At 37.3% G+C, this 26,853-nt stretch overlaps 1 pseudogene; it reads left to right on the plus strand.

Moving 5' to 3' along the window:
• LOC113905064 overlaps nt 1-26,853 on the plus strand; it is a 158,650-nt pseudogene that overhangs the window by 83,054 nt on the left and 48,743 nt on the right.

Here is a 26,853-nt window from a genome sequence, read left to right on the forward strand (position 1 = left end):
ATAGTCTTTGCTATAAAAAAGGTTAACAATTAGAGTATTTCTAACTCTTGTGCAGATGGACCAGTCCCTGTTATAGCTGCTGATTTATGTAGATTTAACATTTCAAAATTCCTAGCAAGTTGAATGCCTGTACCCACCTTAAATACTCTTGTCACTTTGCTGACAACTGTGTTTTGTTTTTTTTTTTTTGTAACAGAAAAGACAGGGATCTGGGTAGCAACAGTATATACAAATATTCATTTTTTTGTTAAAATAAGGCTGATGTTTAATGATATTTCTTTTCCTCAAGGAACATATTTATCTTCAATTAGAAGATATAAGTGTGCAAATCACTAGACATATAAATATTTTAAAACATTAAAGTTAAAAGTTTGAATGTTCACAAAAATGCTTTTATTCTTTGAAAATAAAAATGTGTCATATATTTATTTCTCTATGATTTAATTATCATTTCTCTGTAGGTAGTGTCATCTATTGTTACATCTGTTTTGTGGTAGAAAAAACAACTATAATAATGTTCCCTTACATTTCTTCTAAGACAAAAAAATGCAAATATTATAAATTGAGCTAAAATATTTTTTCAACCCACACAGCTTATTGTGTTAGGAAGACTGGGAAATAAGTAGATTAGAGAAACATCCTGCTTAAAATGACAGAACTAGTTAGACTAGGGCTTGAGTGTCAAACAAAGAAGCTTTTAGTCTTGTGAACCACATCTAATTCTTAAATAACATGACCTCAGTATGAACAATATCCTCCCACTTCTGACCTTCACTGGGCACACAAGCAACACAATTGCAACTATAGGACAGGTGAGACAGAAAAAACAAAACAGTGACCCAAACTCAAGCCATCTCAATAGACTGTATGATGGCTTACTAGCTTCCCTGGTGGCTAAGATAGTAAAGAATCAACCTGCAATGTGGGAGACCTGGGTTTGATCTCTGGGTTGGGAAGATACCCTGAAGGAGGGCATGGCAACACCCTCCAGTATTCTTACCTGGAGAATCCCCATGGACAGAAGAGCTTGGCAGGCTACAGTCCATTGGGGTTGCAAAGAGTGGGACACAACTGAGTGACTAAGCACACAGCACATGGATTATTAGAATTTTTTTCATTAAATATCTTAAAATGCCACATTAATGACTAGAATCCACATTTTTAGAAATCTATTCAAGTGACATATGCATGATTCACTTAGTGTTTACTGAGTATCTACTATATACTAGTACCATCTGGCAGAAAGCACTGGTCCCTATCCTCATGGACCTTATATTTTAGGCAGTTAAGGTGGGAGACAGAGAGCGACAAGGAATATATAGGGAGAATTTACTGATATAGTTGAGGGCTTCCCTGATAGCACAGTTGGTAAAGAATCCACCTGCAATGCAGGAGATCCCTTGATCCAGGATTTAGCATCCTGACCACAATTCCAGAAGGCAGTGCTAAAATGCTCTTCTAGATTGGGTTCTCTTCAAAGCAGATCCTGAGATGGAATTTCGGGTATAGAATTTTTAATAGGTGGTACTCTTGAGATCAGCAGTTGTAGGAAAAAAAAAAAATAGTAAAAAGCAATAATTGGCAGGAGAAGCCAAGCTTCAATAGAAATCTGTACTAGAGCCCAGGCTGATGTTTCATAGAGCTGGTCTTCCCTGGTGAAAATGAAAGTGAAGTCACTCAGTCGTGTCCAACTCTTTGTGACTCCATGGACACCAGGCTCCTCCATTTTCCCTGGTAGCTCACTGGTAAAGAATCCACCTGCAATGCAGGAGATGAAGGTTTGATCCCTGGATTGGTACGATCTCATGGAGAAGGGCAAGGCAACGCATTCCAGTTTTCTTGCCTGGAGAATCCCATGGACTGAGGAACTTGGTGGGCTACTGTTCATAGTGTCACAAAGAGTCAGACATGACTGAAGCGACTGAGAAGGCACAAACACGCATGTGACCTAAAGTGGATTGCAAGACTGAACATAAGTTATGTTGAAATGGCTGAATCTTCATACCATGTAGTCATTCAGTGTGGACCAGCCTGGGAAAAGCATGTATTCAAGCAATATGGCTTTCTACATCTAAGACAATTCCTAAAGTGTATGCCAGCTGAAAGATGTTTGCTGGCAGTGCTCCCAGAATCTGTGGTACATTTCTTCCTAAAGGGACACCTGGATGGCATATCACCATATGCATATAACCGTCCCCCCTGTGCTCTACTTGGACCCATTTCTTCATATATTTTCAAGGAACAGCTTCTCCAGTACCTCCTGGGAAAATATTAAAATAAGAAAAATAGGAAAAACCATAATCACTTCTATTACAGCTGGTCTTGTTAGGTAGCAAGTTAGGCTTTAGTAATGAGGAGTGGCCTAGCTGAAAAAAAAAAAATTCAAGCTGACCACTATCCCACCCCATACAGGAAGAATGCAGCCCAAGAGAGCTCAGATGTGCCAAAAAAATAACCAGAGACTTTTCCAACTCCAGCACATGAACCCTAGACACACTGTGGATACAAACGAATTCACAGGGACTTCAATGCAGCCGTGATGCAAAGCTGTGTCCTCGAGTGACCTTAGGCAGCCGGAGCATATTGTGTTCATAAGCATTCTATACATAAGTTCATCTGATTATAACAGCCTGAATTATGGGAAAGCCATGCACAATAGAGCCAGTTGTTAACTTGAAACTATCAATCAAAACTGTCAGTCCTCACCCACACCCACCTAGATGAATATGTAAAAGTCCTTTCTTGGAAGCCCCATACTTCATCCTTACGGTGTCAGTGCCTCTCTTGGCTTGGCCCACCTCTCCTTTGAGGTGCCCTTTCTGTTCTTTCTTCAATAAACTTGTTTTGCCATGGGTAAGATCTCAGATTCTTCTTTGTGTCCTTACCAAGAACTGAGGCTCATGTGGAAGCGTCCTCTTTGAACCTACCCATCCAGTAACAGTCAGAGTCTCAGTTAAAGCTTATTATCTCCCTCCTTCTTTATTAACTTTAGATTCACTTGCCTGTGTTTTGTGGGCCTACCTGGTAGGTGTCCTAGATCAATATTCTTGAGACATGCCCTCCGGTCCCGTACATCTCCCATACTGGATTTGCTGCACTTGCCTATTAACAATCACAATTGGTTAAGGTACCTGAATGAAACACCTAGGTGCAATCATACTCCTCCCTTTCTTTGTTGTATAGCACAGCCATATATCTTCCTGTCAGGATGGTGGTATATTATTTTCATTTTGGTTCCAGGGCACAGAAAACAAGTATCCAGGTCATAGCCATATCTTCTAATCTAACGAGACTTTTTTTCCGCAGCAGAAATGTTTCACATATTGAAACTTCTGCACAGTACAGAGTTCAAAACCAGGAATTTCGATTATCCAAGTAGGCCATTGTGTTCACAGTAAGTGGGCTTCTGCTTCCAACCTTGCTTCCTGGATCCATGTGTGTTTCCATTTAGAAACACAGCACTATATAAAAATTGCAGCGGCTGTTATAGTAAATCACCAAGAGTTAGTGGCTGAAAACTGCTCACACTTATTCCTTTACAGTTCCAGATGTCAGAAGTATAAATTAGCTTCACTAGACTAAAATCAAGGTGTAAGCAGGCTCTGCTCTTCTGGAGGCTTTTTTGAAAAATCCATTCTTTGCCTTTTCCAGATTCTGGTGATTGTGGGCATTCTTTGGCTTGTGGCTGCATCATTCTAATCTCCAAGGCCAGCATCTTCAAATCTCTTTCTGCTCTTTGGATGTGTATCTAATCTTCTTCAACATCCCTCTTATAAGGACACATTAGGGCCTACTTGAATAATTCAAGGTAATCTCTTGATTGAGCAATTCTTTATTTAATCATATTCACAAAGACACTGCTTAAAATAAAATATTTTTTAACTATAGGTTTCAAGTTCTCATATCTTGGGTGACATTATTCAGCCTACTACACATGTTTTGATTCAGTATACTCCATTTTATAGGATGGCACCACGTTTTTATAAAGCATCATCTCCAAACTGGAGAATGTGATATGGCCAATGAATGCCATTGTTATAGGACCACTCCCATATCTCTTTTAGTGTAAAGTCAGTTCCCTATGCTATTGTGACATTATGTATAATCTTAACCAGTGAATCAAATATATGTCATCATATAATCATACTGGCTCGGGTCTTATGTGCATGAAAATAATACTCACACACAACTATATATCTATTCCCATAAGGATGAAACATTGGCCCTTTTACTACTCATAAAAATATCAAGGTCATGGGAAAAATAGAAAAATCTCAAAAAATAAAGACTATTGAAACTAAATGTAATGTGGTATGCTCAATTACGTGTTACTGGAAAAGGACATCAGTGAAAACAAATGGGGACAATCTGACTAAAATCTATAGTTAATAGTATTGTTGCAGTGTTAATTTCTTAGTTTTGATAATTATACCATAGTCATATTTGCATTAGGGGAAACTGGGTGAATAATGTATGAAAAATTCTGTACTATCTTTGCAACTTCTCTGTAAGTCTAAAATTGTAAAACTAAAGTAAATATTGGGGGGGGTACTCCTGTCATCAACTGTTAGATGTTGGATTATTGAGGTAGCAGAATCTAAGTTAGGAGTTGGTATATAACATATTTACTAAGGATTACCCTTACAATCAAGGGGGCTTCCCTGGTGGCTCAGATAGTAAAAAATCTGCCTGGAATGTGGGAGACTTGGGTTTGATTGCCTGGAGAAGGAAATGGCAACCCACTACAGTATTCTTGCCCATAGAATTCCATGGACAGAGGAGTCTGGTCAACTACTGTCCATGGGATTGCAAAGATTAGACATGACTGAGCGACTAAATCCCTTACACTCAAAGCTGTGTATGGAGGGGAAGGAAGCAGAAATGGGTATAGCAAGAAATCTAACTGTGATAAACATGTACAACTGAATGTGAAATTCTGGAGACAAAGTGATTCAGTAAGGGTGGTCCTACTTTCAGCAGAAGTGACTGGGCCTTTATTCCTCAGGCTAATCATTACCTAGACATGTAGTGTCTTTGGGAGTGCAGGACCTTGAGTATGAAAATTTCTGTAACTGAGGTTTGTTCTTAGAGGGACTTATAATTTAAAGCTGTGTACTAACAATCCTCCCCACCCCTGGAGGTGGGGAACTTTCTTGAAAAAGAGTGAAGATGATGCATCCCGAAGTCTAGCTTAATCAATTTATAGGAAAGGAGAAGCAATAGGAGACAAAAGATGATATAATTCACTGCCTCTATCATGAATCGCACCACTCAGAGACTTCTGTATCATAAAGTGATGGAATAATTTTTTGAGTCTACAGTTAGAATGCCAGCTCTACTGTGAAGTACCATTCTCTAGGACTTAGAATTCACCCAAAAATCTATGACCATTGTATAATGTTATTTCCTCCATATGGCACATATGGGATTTGGAACAAAGCCAAGGAAATATGTGTGTGCTTAGTCACTCGTGTCCTACTGACCATCTTTTCAGTGATCTACTTGAGAAACATATGCCTCTTGTCCTTGTAGCTGTGTTCTTTGTATATATGCAGAGATCCTGGTTTTCATAAGGAGACTATTCCACCACTGACATGGAATGAATCCTTTGTTAAATGTTATGATATGGATGCCAAGAGGCCAGAAGGCAAGGAGAAGAGTCAGCATTGTAGCAGGGGCAATTGTTCTTGACTATCAATATCAAGATAGGGTAGGTAATAGAGAAAGTTTGTTAGATGCTCAAGCTAATTTATTAGACTATTTCTTCTTTCTTGCATGCCAAGTTTTGAGAGTAAATTATAGATGCAACAACCAAAGACAGAGAAAGACACTGTGACCAGCAGCTCAGACCCCTCAAATAGGAGGCTTTATATCACCTCCTCAAGTAAACCTCCTAGAACATCAAAGACACTTGCTGAGATGAAAGGATGTACAGATAAGTAGCAGCGAAAGAGAAAATGGCGTGTATCCATGCAGCTCCAAGATCAACTAAAGTGATAAAAGCTGGACTCCATCTCACTATTAATTTTCAGGTATATTTGCCCAGGAAAAGAGATAAATCAGATACTTGAGAAGAGTTTGAAAGATATGGTTAACATTATTAACCTTACAGAATCAGAAAGAAAAAACAAATGAGATCAGAGAGTGAGAGGAGTGTCAGATCATTTAGGCTCTTATAGGCCCATGAGAAATAAACTTAAAAAAAAAAAAAACACTGGTTCTTATTCTTAGAGAAGTGAGAAGTCTTTAAGGATTTGTATCAATCTTGATATCTACCTTATAGGAAATAATACCAGGGTTGAAGAATGTAATAAGAACCTCAGCAGGAACCTATTAAAACAATGGAAACAAGATAAAGATTTAAATTAAAATGGTTTAATAAAATGGATGAGAAATGAGTTGACCAACTTAAATATTTCACAGATTGTGTCAACACAGTTTTTGGTGGATTGGCTATACATTTTGGACAAAAAAAGTAATGGACGGTTTTATGATGCTTTGTTTTTTTTGTGTGTGTTTGTAAATGTGTATATTTAATCACTAGACCAGTTCTCAGTCAAAATCCTACATGTATGTGTATGACTGCATCTCTTTCTTGTTCACTTGAAACTATCACCACATTGTTAATAGGCCATCAGTTCAGTTAAGTTCAGTCGCTCAGTCCTGTCCAACTCTTTGCGACCCCAAACTCCCGGAGTTCACTCAGACTCACGTCCATCGAGTCACTGATGCCATCCAGCCATCTCATCCTCTGTCGTCCCCTTCTTCTCCTGCCCCCAATCCCTCCCGGCATCAGAGTCTTTTCCAATGAGTCAACTCTTCGCATGAGGTGGCCAAAGTCCTGGAGTTTCAGCTTTAGCATCATTCCTTCCAAAGGAATCCCAGGGCTGATCTCCTTCAGAATGGACTGGTTGGATCTCCTTGCAGTCCAAGGGACTCTCAAGAGTCTTCTCCAACACCACAGTTCAAAAGCATCAATTCTTCAGTGCTCAGCCTTCTTCACAGTTCAAGCTGGTTTTAGAAAAGGCAGAGGAACCAGAGATCAAATTGCCAACATCTGCTGGATCATCAAAAAAGCAAGAGAGTTCTAGAAAAACATCTATTTCTGCTTTATTGACTATGCCAAAGCCTTTGACTGTGTGGATCACAATAAACTCTGGAAAATTCTGAAAGAGATGGGAATACCAGACCAACTGACCTGCCTCTTGAGAAATCTGTATGCAGGTCAGGAAGCAACAGTTAGAACTGGACATGGAACAACAGACTGGTTCCAAATAGAAAAGGAGTTCATCAAGGCTGTCTATTTTCACCCTGCTTATTTAACTTCTATGCAGAGTACATCATGAGAAATGCTGGGCTGGAAGAAGCACTAGCTGGAATCAAGATTGCTGGGAGAAATATCAATAACCTCAGATATGCAGATGACACCACCCTTATGGCAGAAAGTGAAGAGGAACTAAAGAACCTTTTGATGAAAGTGAAAGTGGAGAGTGAAAAAGTTGGCTTAAAGCTCAACATTCAGAAAACAAAGATCATGGCATCCAGTCCCCATCACTTCATGGGAAATAGATGGGAAAACAGTGGAAACAGTGTCAGACTTTATTTTTTTAGGCTCCAAAATCACTGCAGATGGTGACTGCAGCCATGAAATTAAAAGACGCTTACTCCTTGGAAGGAAAGTTATGACCAACCTAGATAGCATATTCAAAAGCAGAGACATCACTTTGCCAACAAAGGTCCATCTAGTCAAGGCTATGGTTTTTCCTGTGGTCGTGTATGTATCATACCTCAATACAAAATAAAAAGTTCAAAAGAAAAAAAAAAAACACTTACATGTCAATATTTATAGTTTCTTGTGCTTACACCAGAGTGGACAATGTGATCCCAATAATACCTGTTTAGAAGTTGTCTAATATATAGAATAGTGAGTAACTGAAAGTCATTCAGTCATGTCCCACTCTTTGTGACTCTGAAGCCTATGCAGTCCATCGAATTCTCCAGGCCAGAATACTGGAGTGGGTAGCCTATCTCTTCTCCAGAGGATCTTCCTGACCCAAGAATAGAACCAGGCTCTACTGCATGGCAGACAGATTCTTTACCAACTGAGCTATCAGAGAAGCCCAATATATATAGAAGGAGAGGTAAAGAAACATGAGTACTATGACAGTATTTTGATAAGTTAGAACTTTCATCAATGAACCTGTCATCCAGAAAAGTTGTAAACATGATCCAATCAAGTATGAATCCTCAAGAGAGCATTCTGAATTGAAGGTTTGAGAGCTATGTGTTCCAGGAAGCACATTTAATTTTCAATTGCTTTAGCCACTGGGATATTAACATAAAATGTACAGGAATTATTATCAATATTACAAGACTTCTATGATTCATTCCTTTGCTTTGATCTGGTTGAATCTCTTAAGTGCTTTGTTTCTCAAAAGAGAGAGAGCAGCCTGTGTCAATAACACCATCTGTAGAGGGGAGTGTAAAAAAAAAAAAAAAAATGACTACTAACATTCATAGTGAGCCCTCAGAACTCAAGGAGTCTGACAGCAGTATCATAACAATGGACACCAAGGACACAAAACAAGTGAAGTGGAAGCAGAAAGAGAGGAAAAAAAAAAAAAAAAAAGCAAAAACAAAAAAAAAACAGCAAAAGCTAATTACTAGCAGTGCTTATATGTCAGCTTTACCCTTCATGATATAGGTAATGAGAGTGCATAAAGTCCATGTCTGTAGAGAATCAGTTTTAAAAGTCTGACTCTTAGCAAAGAAATTGCAATATAAGGAAGTGGGAGATTGAGAGTTATCTAGTATAGATGTAGAAATAAGAATCACAGAGGAGGCTAGAAATAAGTACCCTTATTGTGGAACTTGCTAAAGGTAATGTTTGTATAGAATGTTATGAATTTAAAACTTTCCATCCAAAAATATCTGAAAAAAATCATAATAATTTAAAAAGAAACAACTGCAGTTTTACTTATAGGTGTTTTTCTTTTTCTGAAGTAAAGTATACTTAGATGATTAAAAGTTCATCATTTTAATAAAGTAGAAAAATAACAATAGATATGAAATTCACAGACGCAGTATATGTCCTTGATGAATTTTTTTGTGTGACTTGAGTCATTTTACCTTTTTATATATGATCTCATTTGAAGAATAAAGTAAATTGGTAAATTATTTCAGAAAAGACACTCAGCAGTTTATTTCTCTATTTTTCATGTAATAAATAAATAAGTGAACAATGAAAGCTGTTGTTTTGCTTGCCACATCCCCTTCACACATTTGCAAAATTGCTATAACCAGAGAGAAATTAAAACTATATGGGTGTTAATTCTGAACAATATAGAGAGGGGAATGTATATGATGGAGCAATGATAGGGTATTAGAAAGAAGTGATTTATAAAGAAAAAAGGAATCAAAATTCAGATAAAAGCAGATCTACATTATATTATTTAATGAAAAAACTGAAATAATAACAATTTTGTGATTAATTCAAAAGAAAGATAACACCATCTATCTTTTATTAAACACACACACACACACACACACACATTGTATATCTAGGGTTTAAGTCAGTTCAGTCTCTCAGTCATATCTGATTTTTTGTGATCCCATGGACTGCAGTACACCATGCTTCCCTGTCCATCACCAACTCCCAGAGCTTGCTCAAACTCATGTCCATCCTCAAACATTTTTATCCTCTGTCATTCCCTTCCCTTCATGCCTTCAATCTTTTCCACAATCAGGGTCTTTTCCAATGAGTCAGTTCTTCGTATCAGGTGGCCAGAGTACTGGAGTTTCAGCTTGAGCATCAGTCCTTCCAATGAATATTCAGAACTGACTTCCTTTAGAATTGACCTGTTTGATCTCCTAGCAGTCCAAGGAACTCTCAAGTGTCTTCTCTAACAACACAGTTCAAAAGCATAAATTCTTCAGCATTCAGCTTTACTTAGAGCCCAACTCTTACATCCATACATCAGTTCAGTTGAGTAGCTCAGTCATGTCTGACTCTTTGTGACCCCATGGACTGCAGCAGGCCAGGCTTCCCTGTCCATCATCAATACCTGGAGTCTACTCAAACTCATGTCCATCGAGTCGGTGATGCCATCCAACCACCTCATCCTCTGTCATCCCTTCTCCTCCCACCTTCAATCTTTCCCAGCATCAGAGTCTTTTCCAATGAGTCAGTTTTTTGCATCAAGTGCCCAAAGTATTGGAGATTTAGCTTCAGCATCAGTCCTTCCAATGAATATTCAGGACTGATTTCCATAGGATTAACAGGTTTGGTCTCCTTTCAGTCCAAGGAACTCTCAAGAATCTTCTCCAACACCACAGTTCAAAAGTATCAATTCTTCAGTGCTCAGCTTTCTTTATAATCCAACTCTCATATCCATACTTTACTAGTGGAAAAACCATACTTTTAACTAGGTGGACCTTTGTCAGCAAAGTAATGTCTCTGCTTTTTAATATGCTGTCTAGGTTGGTCAGAGCTTTTCTTCCAAGGAGCAAGCGTCTTTCAATTTCATGGCTGCGGTCACCATCTGCAGTGATTTTGGAGCCCAAGAAAATAAAGTGTATCACTGTATCAATTTTTTCCCCATCTATCTGCCATGAAGTGATGGGACCTGATGTCATGATCTTTGTTTTTTTTTAATGTTGAGTTTTAAGCCAACTTTTTCACTTTTCTCTTTCACTTTCATCAAGAGGCTCTTTAGTTCATCTTCAGTTTCTGCCATAAGCGTGGTGTCATCTGTGTATCTGACTTTATTGATATTTCTCCCAGCTATCTTGATTCCATCTTGTGCTTCATGCAGCCCTGCATTTCTCATGATGTACTCTGCAGATACGTTAAATAAGCCAGGTGACAATATACAGCCTTGACGTACTCCTTTCCCAATTTGGAACCAGTCCATTATTCCATATCCCATTCTAACTGTTGGTACTTGACCTGCATACAGATTTCTCAGGAGTCAGTTCAGGTGGTCTGGTATTCCCATGTCTTTAAGAAATTTCCACTGTTTATTGTGATCCACACAGTTAAAGACTTTGGGGTAATAAATAAAGCAGAAGTATATTTTTTTTCCTTGAAGTCTCTTGCTTTTTCAATGATCCAACAGATGCTGGCAATTTGATCTCTGGTTCCTCTGCCTTCTCTAAATCCAGCTTGAACATCCAGAAGTTCATAGTTCACATACTGTTGAAGCCTGGCTTGGAGAATTTTGAGCATTACTTTGCTAGCATGTGAGATGAGTGCAATTGTGTGGTAGTTTGAATATTCTTTGGCATTACCTTTCTCTGGGATTGGAATGAAAACTGATCTTTTCCAGTCCTGTGGCCACTGATGAGTTTTCCAAATTTGCTGGCATATTGAGTGCAGTGCTTTAACAACATCACCTTAGTATTTGAAAGAGCTCAACTGGAATTTTATCACCTCTTCTAGCTTTGTTCATAGTGATGCTTCCTAAGGCCCACTTGACTTTGCATTTTAGAATGTCTGACTCTAGATGGCTGATCACACCATCATGGTTATCTGGATCATGAAGGTCCTTCTGTTTAGTCCTGTGTATTCTTTCCATCTCTTTTTATATTTTCTGCTTTTGTTAGGTCCATACCATTTTTATCCTTTATTGTGCAATGTTTCCTTGGTATCTCTAATTTTCTTGAAGAGGTCTCTAGTCTTTCCCATTCTATTTTTTCCTCTATTTCTTTGCATTGATCACTGAAGAAAGCTTTCTCATCTCTCCTTGCTATTCTTTGGAACTCTGCATTCAAATGGGTATATCTTTCATTTTCTCCTTTGCCTTTCACTTCTATTCTTTTCTCAGGATTTGTAACCCCCTACTCAGACAACCATTTTGCTTTTTTACATTTATTTTTCTTGGTGATGGTCTTGATTACTGCCTCCCATACTACATTGCAAACCCCTGTCCATAGTTCTTCAGGCATTCTATCAGATCTAATCCATTGAATCCATTTGACACTTCCACTGTATAATCATTTAGGGATTTGATTTAGGTCATACCTGAATGATCTAGTGGTTTTCCATACTTTCTTCAATTTAAGTCTGAATTTTTCAATAAGGAGTTCATGATCTGAGCCACAGCCAGCTCCTGGTCTTGTTTTTGCTGACTGTATAGAGCTTATCCATCTTCGTCTACAAAGAATATAGTCAATCTGATTTTGGTATTGACCATCTGGTGATGTCCATGTGTAGAGTCTTTTCTTGTGTTGTTGGAAGAGCATGTTTTCTATGACCAGTGTGTTTTCTTGGCAAAACTCTATTAGCCTTTGCCTACTTCATTTTGTACTCCAACTCCAAATTGGCTCTTACTCTAGATATCTCCTGATTTCCTACTTTTGCATTCCAGTCCCCTATGATGAAAAGGACATCATTTTTTGGGTGTTAGTTCTAGAAGGCCTTGTAGGTCTTCATAGAGCTGTTCAACTTTAGCTTATTCTGCATTACTGGTTGGGACATAGACTTGAATTACTGTGATATTGAATGGTTTGCTTTGTAATGAATGGTGATTATTTTGTTATTTTTGAGATTGCACCCAAGTCCTGCATTTCAGACTCTTTTGTTGACTATAGGGCTACTCTATTTCTTCTAAGGGATTCATGCCCACAGTAGTAGATATAATGGTCATCTGAATTAAATTTACCCATTTCAGTCCATTTTAGTTCACTGATTCCTAAAATGTCAATGTTCACTTTTTATTATTCATGGACCTAATATTCCAGGTTTCTATGTATTATTGTTATTTACAGCATTGGACTTTATTTCCATCCCCAGTCACATCCACAATTGGGTGTTGTTTTTGCTTTCATTCCATCTCTTCATTCTTTCTGGAGTTATTTCTGAAGTCTTATACATCCTTTGCAGATTGGTTTCTTTCACTTAATAATATGCATTTAAGTTTCTTTGTATTGGGTTAATAGCTTATTTCTTTATATTGTTGAATAACGCTCCGTTTTATAGCTGTAACACTGTTTATCCATTTACCTATCAAAGAACATCTTGTTTGCTTCCAAGTTTAGCAAGTACGAAGAAATTTAGTATGAAAAAATGTGTGCAGATTTTTCATGAACATATATTTTTAACCTTTATGAATAAATACCAAGAACTGGGATTGCTGGGTTTTCCTGTAGGGGTAAATATGCTGGTGGAAGAAATTGCAGCCAAAAAGCAGCTAAACCATTTTGTATTCCCAATGTCAATGAATGACAACTCTGTTATTCCAAATTCTTGACTGCATTTGATGCTATGAGTGTTTTGAATAAATGTGTAGTGGTATCTTATTATTGTTTTTAATTTGTAAAATCCTATTGATATGAAATGTTAAGCATCTTTACATATGCTTCTTTACCATCTGTTTATGGTCATTAGTGATGTCTCTGTTCATATTGTTTGTTGTTGATTTAGTTGCTAAGTTATGTCCAACATTTTTGTGATCCTTGTAGCCTGTCAGGCTCCTCTGTCCATGGGATTTCCCAGGCAAGAATACTGGAGTGGGTTGCCATTTCCTTCTCCAGGGGATCTTCCCAACCCAGGGTTGGAACCTGAGTGTCCTGCATTGACAGGTGGATTCTTTCCCACTGAGCCACCTGGGAAGCCCTTCATATTGTCTACCCATTTTTAAACTGGTTATTCATGTTCTTATCATTGAGTTTTAAGAGTTCTTTGTGTATTATGGATACCAGTTCTTTATCATATTTCTTTCACAAATATTTTCTCCCAACAGAAGTTTTTAATTTTAATAATGTCCAACTTATTCATTTTTTTAATGGATTGTGCCTTTGATGTCGTAGTCTAAAAATCATCACCAAGCTCCAGGTAATAGAATTTCTATATTATCTTCTAGAAGTTTTATATTTTTTCATTTTATATTTGGCCTGGCGTGCTGCGATTCATGGGGTTGCAAAGAGTTGGACACGACTGAATGACTGATCTGATCTGATGATACATTTAAAGTTAATTTTGGAAATATTTTAAGGTCTGCATCTAATTTTTTTTTTTTTTTTGCATGTTATGGTTATCGGTATAGAACCATTTACTGAAAAGACTCTCTTTTCTCTATTAGATTGCCTTTACTCTTTAGTCAAAAATCAGTTAACCATATTTGTGTGAAAGTGCTTTTTAATTACATGATGAGAGAGAAAACAAATTCTCTCTCGGACATTATTAAGCAGATAGTAATAAAGTATGATTGATAACCCTATGACCATTCAACAACACTATATGGTTCCTTGATATAACTACTACTTTTCTTTCTGCCTCTAGTTTAAGTAGAGACAACATCTATGCATAAAGGGTGTAATCTTTTGTTTTAAACACCCATTCATTGAACCTGGAATTATAAGTACTATATAAAACCAACAAACAATATTACATGCATATATTTAGAAAGGTCAGCTATTCTATTTCAGCCAAATAAGGAACCATTTTAACCCTATTCAATTGGACATAAAGGTGTGCAACAACTTTGCTGAGTTACTCCTAATCTACTACTATAAGAATCATCTTGGAAGGATCATATTTCAATTCAGTCTCCAAGAAAGAAGGGTCTTTTCAATCTAATTTTACCCTAATTTCCTTTTTCCCCACTTACTTCATAGAGAGCTCTATTTCTATGAAAAGAATGTGACTGCCAAAGAGAATATAAAATACATATACATAGCACTCATATATCTTTAAACAAAGATATGGCCAGTTTATAATAGAGGAAATAGGGAAGAAACACCTTCATGGAAATCTGATAGTAACACTAAACGTAAAGTTTATACTTTGCACAAATTTATAAACAATATTTGATAGTTGATAATAAGGTCACTGGAACAAGATGTGAACGATCCATACCAGATTAGACCATGTTGGAAAAAAGATCAGTTTTGAATAAAGTGATGAGTACATAGCCTGGAATAAAATATCAACTAAACAATACACATAAAGTGTTAGTGTCCTAGAGAAAAAGACAGTGCAATTATAACAGAACCTACTATATAATCCCAAGACTGTGTTTTACACAAATTCTTTATGCTATATTTATTATTATTCTCATTTGAGAAATGTGTCTTAATAATTTCATCAAAAATCCAGTCATTCTCACCTATTTAGAAGAAAAAAGCAGTTATTATCATATATTTATGTTTTATCTAGATGGATTTTCCTATTTAAGTCAATATCCTGCTGCCCAGATAGAATGAAATCATGCAGACTACTTTTTACCTATTTGAGCTGGAGATGCTATATGTAGATTTAGAGCTTGGATCTGTAGCCAGATTGGGTTAGTACCTCACCCTTCCCATTTATTATCATTTCTTTCCTGGGATAGATTGCCTGAGCTTTCTAAACCTCATTTTTTTCCTCTAAATGTAATTAATCATAGTGTCTACATAGTCAATTAGTAATACATTAATAATATGTATAAGTAATTGCACCATAATTACCTATAGTAACATCTCTAACTGTAAGATATAGTAACATCTTATTTAGTTGCTAAATTGTGTCCAACTCTTTTGCCACCCCAAGAATTGTAGCCTGCCAGGCTCGGCTATCAGTGGGATTTCTCAGGCATGAATCCTGGAGTAGGTTGCCATTTCCTTCTCTAGGGGATCTTCCTGACCCAGGAATCAAACTTGCATCTCATGTGTCTCCTACCTTAGCAGGCAGATTCTTTACCACTGAACCACCAGGAATTAGCTATCGGTTATTTACTGTCATTTGTAGTAGCATTATTGTTGCTAGCAAGGTTTTACAAAGCACAACTGTATCTAGGTTAGCGCCCAAGTCAAGATTTTCTATTACACATACTCTTACCTCTATTATAAATTCAGCTTTAAACTCTTAGATGTTTAGAGTTCAGTGAACATTTTTGTGGTTTTCACATTCAAATAGAGATAACCATAGTCCACAAAATTTTATTCCTAGATGTACTTGTTTATCAGAACAAATACAATTTTGAGGGAGAGCAGTCTCCTCCTTGGAGAAGGCAATGGCACCCCACTCCAGTACTCTTGCCTGGAAAATCCCATGGATGGAGGAGCCTGGAAGGCTGCAGTCTATGGGGTCACCGAGGGTCGGACATGACTGAGCGACTTCACTTTCACTCTTCACTTTCATGCATTGGAGAAGGAAATGGCAACCCACTCCAGTGTTCTTGCCTGGAGAATCCCAGGGACGGGGGAGCCTAGTGGGCTGCCATCTATGGGGTCGCACAGAGTCGGACACGACTGAAGCGACTTAGCAGCAGCAGCAGCAGCAGCAGTCTCCTCCTTGTCCTCTGCTCACAGCACTATTACACAGATTCTGCCAACAGATTTTTGAGCTCTAGTGATGGCAGTGCAAGAATGAACTTGGGAAGGATGTGGGTGGTGAATGCTATCAGGAATCTTTTTTCTTTGTATATTCCCAGAACTGACACAGAATGTTGTAATCACAAATGTCTGAAGCTATGTTGTCGTGGATGCAAATTCTTGACTTTCTATCTGTTTCTATGTAATTAAAGCCCTAAAGATCTGAAAATTGTGTCTCTTCAGTTTTCTTTTTTCTCAGAAAAAGCATGCAAAGATTTGTGAGCACAATTTTAAAGTGAAAGTTTTTAAATACATATGCACATACAAAATATTTGTATGTATATGGCACACACACACACATATATATGCATATACATACACATACTGGTGTGTGTTGTGTGCTAAGTTGCTTCAGTCATGTCTGGCTCTGTGCAACCCTGTGGACTGTAGCCCACCAGGCTCCTCTGTCCACGGGATTCTCCAGACAAGAATACTGGAGTGAGTTCTCATACCCTTCTCCAGGGGATCTTCCCAACCCAGGGATCAAACCTGGATCTCCCGCATTTCAGGCAAAGTCTTTACTATCTGACCTATTAAGAAACTCCCACACATACTTGTAATGATTAATTTTAAGTGTCTTGACCAGAGCACATTGTCTAAATATTTTGAGTAGAATTTACTCTGGGTGTGACTAAGGGTATTTTTGGGTGCAATTAGCGTTTAAATTAGTAGATTTAGTAAGGAAGATAGCTCTTCCCAAGTGAATGAGTCTCATCTAGTCTGCTGAAGTTATAAATAGAACAAAAGTCCTGGGTAAGAAGAATTTGCTGTCTTTGATTGTTGTCTTCCATTTGGATCATCATTATTCCCCCAACTCTGGACTTGGACTTGGCCTGGAATTTACACTTGGTTCTCCTTTTTCTCAGTTGGTAGTCTTGAACTGAAATTGCACTCTTGGATCCCCTGCATCCAAAGCCTTAGGGGAATGGACTGAAGATATATCATTGGCTCTTCTGGGTCTCCAACTTGTATGTGTGTAATATGTAATATATTCAGGTGAACTGAATGTGCAAAGTGCATGATATAAATGCATTGAAATCTGTCACAAGTAAATTGCAGCTGAATAGAGGAGGCTGCCATTAATAAGTAATTTCAGATTAGTAGAAAGAACACTCCTTGTGCTACTTTGGAAGAACTATTTTAGCATTGATTTCAGTGCTTTTAAAAAGGCTTCATTTTTGGGGTAATGCTTGAACTGGCTCTGGAAAGAAAGATGGAATTTTGTCAAGCCAGATATTCAGCATGTTTATAGGCAATGAAGTGTAGAACAGCATGACACAATTAAGAAACTAGTTATTGTGCACCAACTGGCTGATCATTTTAAAAAGCACTGAGTGGAAACTGCAGATAAGGTAAGTTACAAATCTCAGGAGTCTTTTTATACTGTGCTAGATGTTTAGACACCTTTCTCCTGGGTGATGGGTAGCCACTGGTTTGGTTTTAATCACTGGAGTGACAAAATCGATTTGTTCCTTAGAACAATTGTTGTGTCAGAAGTATAAAAGATGGAGTAGGAGGACAAGGTGGAAGAGTTCACACATTTTTTTTTCTTACTTCTAATCTATTTCTTTACTTGCTTTTTCAAAGACTTATGAAGAAAAAAATGAGTATCTAGCCACTGTAAATATACATACTGTTTTCAAAATAAAAATAAAATTACCTACATTAGTAATTGCAATAAAATTTTGTATTATGGCAATATGCTTAAAAATTGTTCTGGACTACAAATATCTTAAATGAAAAGCAGTGTATCCTTGGCTTCTCTAGGTATATCAAAACAGTGTTTCAAATCAGAATCTAACTCAGGGAGCTGGCCCGGGCCATTTCAAAAGTCCTGGACAAATAGTTTAACTTTTATAGAAACAATTCCTAGTTTGTATGTGTATATGTGGAATCTCCAGTGGGAACAAAGGTTTCTACTGAACAGGAAGTCAGTTCCTCAGCTCCAGAAAAAAATATTAATCAATGTGAAATACTGTATGGGAAATGGATATCAAAGTGTCACTTTTAACCAGACAGTTCGTGTTTTCAGCGCCTTCCAAATAAGGAGGTGCATTACTTTAAAAATATACAAAGGCATTTATGTGAGAATGAGTGGTTAAGCAACAGCAAAATAATTTAGATGAATAAAAGCTTAAGATACTTTCAAAAGTATTAGAGGCTTCATGCTACATTACCTTCAGAAGGGCCACTAAGAAATGATCAATCATCTACCTGGACCAGAGTCCAAGTCTATGAGTTGAACCCAAGACAAGTATATACCTTAGAGTTGATGCCTCTTAAAATAGGTGTCAAGGAAACCTCTCTTGCTTATGTTAATCTCATCTTTTTTTCTTGATCCTTTACTAGTTTTTTGATGCTAACAGAACATTGGGTGTGGTATAAGAAGTATAAAGGGGACATATAATACACTCTCCATCCAACTAAAAATGCCTATTCTATACCATCAACCTCTTCATGTACTGTAAAATCAAGCTTGAATATTGTTGAACATAAGAAAAATTGCTGAGTCCCTGGATGTTGAACTTTGAGGTCAGTTTGAAGAGTATAATTCATTTTCCTAAGCACACTATCTTTTGGTAGAACACATTTCTTTGTAAACAATCATGTCTGAGTCATCTAAGAAAATACCTACTCTGAGAAACACTTTATTCACATCTTTAGTCACAGATGTTTCTACAGGAAAGAAAAAAAAAAGTGTGTCCATTTAATAGTACTGAGTCCATTTAGATAAAGTTTTTTTTTCTTTCTCTGCATTGTCTCAAAGACTTTAATATGCATATATGTGTGTGTGTGTCTGACAAGTTATGTCATATGCCATAGGAAAAGAAAAAAATACAGAATAATGAGCATGAAACAGGTACCTGCTTGGATGTAAGCTGTAGAAAAGTTCCTTGTTTTTAGTTACTGATCTTTATGTTGCTTGTCCAATCATTCTATACTGATCCTTCTCTGTAATCACAATGGTCATTTTTATGAAATCACTTCATTTGTATGTGCAACCGTATTCCATCAGCAATATTTTGTACTTTGTATTGTCCTCCATGACATAGAGCTGTCTGGGTTATGGAACCAGTAATAGCAGAATGTGTAATATAACTCAGGTCTCCTGATTTCCTAGCTAGGAACTTATTTCATGATAGCATGTCAACTCCTAACATTAGCACTGACTACAAGGAGGATTTGGTTAAGGAAAGCTTCTCGGATCATGACTAGCTGGCCTATGCTTAAGACACACAACACTTTAATTCTCTAGAGAGCAATGATTGCCAGATAGCTGTTTCTAAATCTCTCAATTACATGAAGGTAAGTTACCAAAGTAGTTAATAAATAGCCACAGTAATGTGAACACCCATGAATGCTCACCAGTCAACATTTGGTAAGTAAGAGCAAGAAGACATGGAGAATGTTAGAAATGGCTAACAGAGTCATATAGGGAGAAATTTTTACTATGACTTTGCAGGAAACTCAACTCTAATGATATTTTTTGACAATAAAAATATGGGTTTATAATTATTAGTAACAACTCCTAAATTTTGGAACTAGCTACTCTACAGGTACATTCAAGATGGGCACCTATAATTTTTAGGCTTGGTTTTTGACAGAATGTGGTCCACTGGAGAAGGGAATGGCAAATCACTTCAGTATTCTTGCCTTGAGAACTGATGAACAGTATGGAAAGGCAAAATGATAGGATACTGAAAGAACTCCCCAGGTTGGTAGGTGCCCAATATACTACTGGAGATCAGTGGAGAAATAACTCCAGAAAGAATGAAGGGATGGAGCCAAAGCAAAAACAATACACAGTTGTGGATATGACTGATGATAGAAGCAAGGTCCAATGCTGTAAAGAGCAATATTGCATAGGAACCTGGAATGTCGGGTCCATGGATCAAGGCAAATTGGAAGTGGTTAAAAAGGAGATGGCAAGAGTATATGTTGACATTCTAGGAATCAGTGAACTAAAATGGACGGAAATGGGTGAATTTAACTCAGATGACCATTAAATTTACTACTGTGGGCAGGAATCCCTCAGAAGAAATGGAGTAGCCATCATGGTCAACAAAAGAGTCTGAAATGCAGTACTTGGATGCAATCTCAAAAAAGACAGAATGATCTCTGTTCATTTCCAAGGCAAACCATTCAATATCACAGTAATCCAAGTTTATGCCCCAACCAGTAATGCTGAAGAAGCTGAAGTTGAACAGTTCTATGAAGACCTACAAGACCTTTTAGAACTAACACCCAAAAAAGATGTCCTTTTCATTATAGGAGACTGGAATGCAAAAGTAAGAAGTCAAGAAATACCTGAAGGAACAGGCAAATTTGGCCTTGCAATATGGAATGAAGCAGGGCAAAGACTAATAGAGTTTTGCCAAGAAAATGCACTGGTCATAGCAAACACCCTCTTCCAACAACACAAGAGAAGACTCTACACATGGACATCACCAGATGGTCAACACCAAAATCAGATTGATTATATTCTTTGCAGCCAAAAATGGAGAAGCTCTATATAGTCATCAAAAACAAGACCAGGAACTGAATATGGCTCAGATCATGAACTCCTTATTGCCAAATTCAGGCTTAAATTGAAGAAAGTAGGGAAAACCACTGGACCATTCAGGTATGATCTAAATCAAATCCCTTATGATTATACAGTGGCAGTGATAAATAGATTTAAGGGACTAGATAGGACAGATGAGTGCCTGATGAACTATGGAGGGAGGTTCATGACATTGTATTTTGGACAGGGATCAAGACTATCCCCATGGAAAAGAAGTGCAAAAAAGCAAAATGGCTGTCTGGGGAGGTCTTACAAATAGCTGTGAAAAGAAGAGAAGGAAAAAGCAAAGGAGAAAAGGAAACATGAAAGCCTTCCTCAGTGATAAATGCAAAGAAATAGAGGAAAACAACAGAAAGGAAAAGACTAGAGATCTCTTCAAGAAAATTAGAGATACCAAGGGAACATTTCATGCAAAGATAACAAAAGCAGAAGATATATTAAGAAGAGATGTCAAGAATACACAGAAGAACTGTACAAAAAAAGATCTCCATGATCAAGAAAAGCACGATGGTGTGATCACTCACCTAGAGCCAGACATCTTGGAATGTGAAGTCAAGTGGGCCTTAGAAAACATCACTACGAACAAAGCTAGTGGAGGTGACGGAATTCCAGTTCAGCTATTTCAAATCCTGAAAGATGATGCTGTGAAAGTGCTGCACTCAATATGCCAGTAAATTTAGAAAACTCAGCAGTGGCCACAGGACTGGAAAAGGTCAGTTTTCATTCCAATCCCAAAGAAAGGTAATGCCAAAGAGTGCTTAAACTACCGCACAATTGCACTCATCTCACACGCTAGTAAAGTAATGCTCAAAATTCTCCAAGCCAAGCTGAAGCTTCAGCAATACGTGAACTGTCAACATCCAGATGTTCAAGCTGGTTTTAGAAAAGGCAGAGGAACCAGAGATCAAATTGCCAACATCCGCTGGATCTTTGAAAAAGCCAGAGAGTTCTAGAAAAACATCTATTTCTGCCTTATTGACTATGTCAAAGCCTTTGACTGTGTGGATCACAATCAACTGTGAAAAATTCTGAAAGAGATAGGAATACCAGACCACCTGAACTGACTCTTGAGAAACCTATATGAAGGTCGGGAAGCAACAGTTAGAACTGGACATGGAAAAACAGACTGGTTCCAAATAGGAAAAGGAGTTCGTCAAGGCTGTATATTGTCACCCTGCTTATTTAATTTCTATGCAGAGTACATTATGAGAAACGCTGAGCTATAAGAAGCACAAGCTGGAATCAAGATTGCTGGGAGAAATCTCAATAACCTCAGATATGCAGATGACACCACCCTTACGGCAGAAAGTGAAGAGGAACTAAAGAGCCTCTTGATGAAAGTAAAAGAGGAGAGTGAAAAGGTTGACTTAAAGCTCAGCATTCAGAAAACTAAGATCATGCCATCTGGTCCCATCTCTTCATGGGAAATAGATGGGGAAACAGTGGAAACAGTGTCAGACTATTTTTTTTGGACTCCAAAATCACTGCCGATGGTGATTGCAGCCATGAAATTAAAAAACGCTTACTCCTTGGAAGGAAATTTATGACCAATCTAGACAGCATATTAAAAAGCAGAGACATTACTCTGCCAACAAAGGTCCGCCTAGTCAAGGCTATAGTTTTACAGTAGTCATGTATGGGTGTGAGAATTGGACTGTTAAAAAAACTGAGTGCTGAAGAATTGATGCTTTTGAACTGTGGTGTTGGAGAAGACTCTTGAGAGTCCCTTGGACTGCAAGGAGATCCAGCCAGTCCATTCTAAAGGAGATCAGTCCTGGGTGTTCTTTGGAAAGAATGATTCTGAAGCTTAAACTCTAGTACTTTGGCCACCTCATGCGAAGTGTTGACTCATTGGAAAAGACTCTCAGGCTGGTAGGGATTTGGGGGCAGGAGGAGAAGGGGACGACAGAGGATGAGATGGCTGGATGGCATCACTGACTGGATGGACGTGAGTCTGAGTGAACTCTGGGAGTTGGTGATGGACAGGGAGGCCTGCCATACTGGGATTCATGGGGTCACAAAGAGTCAGACACGAGTAAGTGACTGAACTGAACTTTATAATTTCAAGTTATTATGCTTTTAATTAGAACTTAATATTTGTGAAATGGATCCAAAGAGACCGAAAGTGTGTTATGAATTTCTCAGAGCACTAATTTTAGTTCATTTTAATTAAATGCTAACAGCTAGAGCACTTTTAGGAACATAGAATGCTATTACAAAATAAGAAGAATGAATCGGAATGCTTTCAAATACTGCTGATCTATTCAGTGACATGTCAACAAACAAACAAAAACCTCTAAGTTAATTCTTTACCTAACTATAAACTTATTCCACAATCTTCCTAATAGCTTTTACTCCATTCATGTTTTACAAGCTTTCTGCCATGACATACTTGCCTACCTTTAATGACTGGAGTGGGAATGGAAAAAGTACTATGTTTCAAAAATATGTATAAAATACTATGTGCTCTACATCCTATGGAAGAAAGATTAGTTAAGCAACAAATAATCTTGCTTCTAGTCCATACCTTTTTTCAGCTAGGTACTGTATTTCTCAATCTACCTGCATCTAATTGGAGTCATGCAACTATTTTGATCTTTGAAATAGGAGCAGAATTTTTCTGTGTCTATGTGTTTATATACAACTAGTGATACTTCTCCTCTTCTTTTATAGAAAATTGGGTTATGATGTGATGAAAATGGTTACATCACAGTGGTAAGAAGATTGGATTGAGAAATAAACTTCTAACCAGAAATACCTGCCTTAGACTTTTTGTCGATGAGTAATAAATTTATATACTGTAAAGTTGCAAAGATTAGTTTTGTTTCTGTTTTTGTTGGTATGCTATAGCAATTAGTCTAATCTGAATAATACATATGTGTAATTCTCAAAATAGCCTGAATTAGGTGCAATTGTTATGTTAATTTTTATAGATGAATAAATTTAGATCTAAAAATAAATATTTTCACAAGTTGATAAATTGCAGGGGATATATCTAATTGAGGTTTGTATAAATCTGAAGACCATGTGTTTAAATGGACATTTTACAATAGGGATATCTCTACCTCACAACTGGCCTCCCTGGTGGTCAAGATGGTAAAGAATCTGCCTGCAGTGCAAGAGACCTGGGTTCGATCCCTAGGTCAGGCAGATCCCATGGAGGAGGGCATGGCAACCCACTCCTGTATTCTTGCCTAGAGAATTCCATGAACAGAGGAGCCTGTGGGCTACAGTCCATGGAGTTGCAAAGAGTCAGACACAACTGAGTGACTAACACATACACACACACTATTATACAATGGAATCCATTAATTCAAAGATGTTCTAGTCAGTAAGATAAAAGAAATTGTTAGTCACTAAGTCATATTTGACTCTTTGTGATCCCATGGGTTGTAGCCCACCAGGCTCCTCTCTCTATGGAATTCTCCAGGCAGGAACACTGGAGTGGGTTGCCATTTCCTTCTCCAAAGATAAAAGAAACACAGGCATAAAAGAAGATGGTATATTTGGTGGCTGATTTGAATGTATTGTTTTTTAAAAAAATCTTCAATCTTTTTGCCATCTTTGCCATGTTGCAATGTGGTTAGAGTATATTATTTGGTCCATTAATTTGGGGCTTGGTTGCATAACTTGCTTTGACCAAGGCATGAGTACGGAAGTGGTGGGACCTATTAGGGGCAACAACTTTATAGGTGTCATATTATTCTGTATCTCTTCTTGTGTTTCATTTTTGTATGTGAGAAAATCATAGATAGAGGCTGTTCTGTGTATCAAGTTTACAGACTGAATCACGTCTGAATCTACTCCAGCAAAACACAGCTAAACCCATCTAAAATAATCTGAACCCAGCTACATTCAACTGAGTCATAGATAATGTACACTGCTATGAATGAGGAATAAATAGTTCATGTTGAAAAACACTTAGAATCTGGGTTGTTTATTGTCTGATGATATATTTGGTATAGGTGGAACAAAAGTTATGTGTAGGACTGTGGATTTCTGGTATAGCAAGAAGATATGATTGAAATAATGAGTTGAGGCTAGACTGTGATTGGCCTTATATGTTATGCCAAGAAGTTTAAAGTATATATTATAAGAACTGAGGGAGTTATTGAATGCATGATCTTGTGCTCCATTTTGGTTTACTGATATAAGCATTTTATTCTCTGACCACTGACAAAAAAGAAAGAAAGCTTGCTGAAAGAGGCAAGTATTAGAAAGATAGTAAAAATGCCATGATGCAAACAAGTCTTGTGTCAAAAGTATTATATTTGGTTCATACGTCATTCAAGATTGGCACATTTACCTTGATGTTTGAACACAATAGCCTGAGCATTGGCTTTCACTGTTAGTGCCTTAATGTAACCAAGAAACTAAAGCCATGTTCTTAAAGTTGAAGAAACACCAGGAGTAGTGTCAATGGTAAAGAGAGACAGCTTTGTCTAGTCACTGGTTGGAGTGTGTACTCAATTGCTCTGGCTTTTCCTTTTGCTACCTGGGATTATCCAATGAACCAAAATGGAAGTTCAAAAAAATAAATGATCCAGAAAGCACATGATGACAAAGCAAAGAGAAATGGGAGATGAGGGGAAAAAACAAACAAACAAAAAAAGAACATCCTCCCTGCTCCACAAAGTAGTTTATACTATCTCTCTGAAGCTGTCCTATGGGACAGTGGTGTAGTACAATTGTACGCTGTGGCCAGTCAGGTAGTATACTCTCTCATATTTGTTTATTTCCTCCCTCCTTCAAGGTTATTTTCTTCATGTTTGTTTCCTTTGAGGTTTTCTTTTTATCCACTTAATGGAACTCAGATGAATACAATGAATGAAACAAAACAATGTTGCTTTCTGGTCTTCAGGTCAGAGCAAAGTGTTCACTAATAGAAATACTGGCTTGGCATTGAGACCTGAGTTTGAATCTAAATTAATTCAGTTATAATTTCAGTGATTGCAGATAATTTCCTTAAACTGCAAGCCTCATTTTCCTTATCTATCCAAGGAATTGATTGTTGCTCGTAGAGTTGTAAAGTAATGCGAGTTAATCTGTACAGAATTATTAATAAACGGCACTATGTCCTGAAAGTGTCAAAATATTCCTTAGAGGGAGAGACTGGGCCAAGGTGATATAGCAAAGAAAGAATTGGTGATAACAAAGCAGATATATGATTTGGATATATAATCAGTATACTTGTCTTGAGAAATGTGATTAATCCTTATTAAGTATGAACAATATTATAGTCCTTACTTATAGCCCTTGATATATGTTAATGCATTTAAAACTTATAGCAGCTCTTAAAGGCAGGCAAGCAGACTGAGAAGTAGAGAGATATGTTGAGTACATATTCACAGGGTATACACTTTTGGAACTGGGACTTAAATTGAAGATGCATTTATACTCAATATAGCAAAATGAAATGCATATTTTTTTGAAAATTATGAACAATTTAAACATTGATAAAACTAGGGTGAAGTGGCTGTAACAAAAAGACAGTCTTTATACTCTGTGTTTGGGGTTATTATTGACTGTAATTGCTTAGAAACTTACTTCATCATGTAGAAAATGCTACAAGTAGTAGCATTTTAGCATTTTTTTTTTTTTTTAATCTTAGGCAACACTGCTTAGGAGAGGCCAAAGATCTCCTTGTGACAGATTCTTGAAAAATAATTCTTAAAAAAAAAAAAAAAAAAAAAAAAACATTTGAATGAACTGCCTTGCATCATGCCCTACAGTTTTATCTCACATCAGCTTGTCCCAAAGGATGAGTGAGTTAGTAATAATAGCATTGAATTACATGAACTACATGAGCATTTTTTTTTAATGTAACTAGTACCTATAGAAGTGAGAGAAAATACCTCCAATTCAATTTTCAATTTTTATCAAAGCAAAGAGAATGCCTTAAAAAAAATATTTCCTTCTATGGGGAATATAAAGGT

Source organism: Bos indicus x Bos taurus, chromosome 15 (genome assembly GCF_003369695.1).
Source record: "Bos indicus x Bos taurus breed Angus x Brahman F1 hybrid chromosome 15, Bos_hybrid_MaternalHap_v2.0, whole genome shotgun sequence".
Taxonomy (NCBI): domain Eukaryota; kingdom Metazoa; phylum Chordata; class Mammalia; order Artiodactyla; family Bovidae; genus Bos; species Bos indicus x Bos taurus.